Genomic DNA, 1,282 nt, shown 5'->3' with positions numbered 1-1,282 from the left:
GAACTCCTTTCTTCTGATTTGTCCCATTGTTCACAGGATTCCTTTCAGAAGTGTACATGAATTGGTTATTTGCAACCATTTCAATTAGTTCTTGAGCTTCTGTAGGCGTCTTCTTCAGATGAAGAGATTCTCCAACAGAGCTATCCAAAGACATCTTGGACAGTTCAGACAGACCATCATAGAAAATACCTATGATGCTCCATTCAGAAAGCATATCAGAGGGACACTTTCTGATCAATTGTTTGTATCTCTCCCAAGCTTCATAGAGGGATTCTCCTTCCTTCTGTCTGAAGGTTTGGACTTCCACTCTAAGCTTACTCAATTTTTGAGGTGGAAAGAACTTTGCCAAGAAGGCATTGACTAGCTTTTCCCAAGAGTTCAGGCTATCTTTAGGTTGTAAGTCCAACCATATTCTAGCTCTGTCTCTTACAGCAAAAGGGATTAGCATAAGTCTATAGACCTCAGGGTCAACCCCATTAGTTTTGACAGTGTCACAGATTTTCAAGAACTCAGCTAAAAACTGATGAGGATCTTCCAATGGAAGTCCTTGGAACTTGCAATTCTGTTGCATTAGAGAAACTAATTGAGGCTTAAGCTCAAAGTTGTTTGCTCCAATGGCAGGGATAGAGATGCTTCTCCCATAGAAGTCGGGAGTAGGTGCAGTAAAGTCACCCAGTACCTTCCTTGCATTGTTGACATTGTTGTTGTTTTCGGCTGCCATAGGTTCTTCTTCTTTGAAGATTTCTGTTAGGTCCTCTATAGAGAGTTGTGCCTTAGCTTCTCTTAGCTTTCGCTTCAAGGTCCTTTCAGGTTCAGGATCAGCCTCAACAAGAATGCCTTTGTCTTTGCTCCTGCTCGTATGAAAGAGAAGAGAACAAGAAAAAGATATGACACCTCAAAGAATCTCTATACTGTGACATAGAGGATTCCATATTTTCTTGTTCTCTTCTCTTTCATATGAGCAGAAGCAAAGACAAAAGCATTCTTGTTGAGGCTGACCCTGAACCTGAAAGGACCTTGAAGCGAAAGCTAAGAGAAGCTAAGGCACAACTCTATGTAGAGGACCTAACAGAAATCTTCAAAGAAGAAGAACCCATGGCAGCCGAAAACAACAACAATGCCAACAATGCAAGGAAGGTGCTGGGTGACTTTACTGCACCTACTCCCGACTTCTATGGGAGAAGCATCTCTATCCCTGCCATTGAAGCAAACAACTTTGAGCTTAAGCCTCAATTAGTTTCTCTAATGCAACAGAATTGCAAGTTCCATGGACTTCCATTGG

The 1,282-nt window shown here is 41.7% G+C and overlaps 1 non-coding gene across 1 annotated transcript; it reads left to right on the top strand.

Moving 5' to 3' along the window:
* The first annotated feature begins 208 nt into the window (after positions 1 to 208).
* LOC130952134 (small nucleolar RNA R71) lies at positions 209 to 316 on the top strand. Its single transcript, XR_009074315.1, has one exon. It is a non-coding gene; the product is annotated as a small nucleolar RNA R71 (small nucleolar RNA).
* The last annotated feature ends 966 nt before the right edge of the window (positions 317 to 1,282 follow it).

This window comes from Arachis stenosperma, chromosome 9, assembly GCF_014773155.1.
Source record: "Arachis stenosperma cultivar V10309 chromosome 9, arast.V10309.gnm1.PFL2, whole genome shotgun sequence".
NCBI classification, from domain to species: domain Eukaryota; kingdom Viridiplantae; phylum Streptophyta; class Magnoliopsida; order Fabales; family Fabaceae; genus Arachis; species Arachis stenosperma.
The sequence above is the reverse complement of the archived record's forward strand: the minus strand, read 5'-3'. Positions and strand labels throughout refer to the sequence as shown.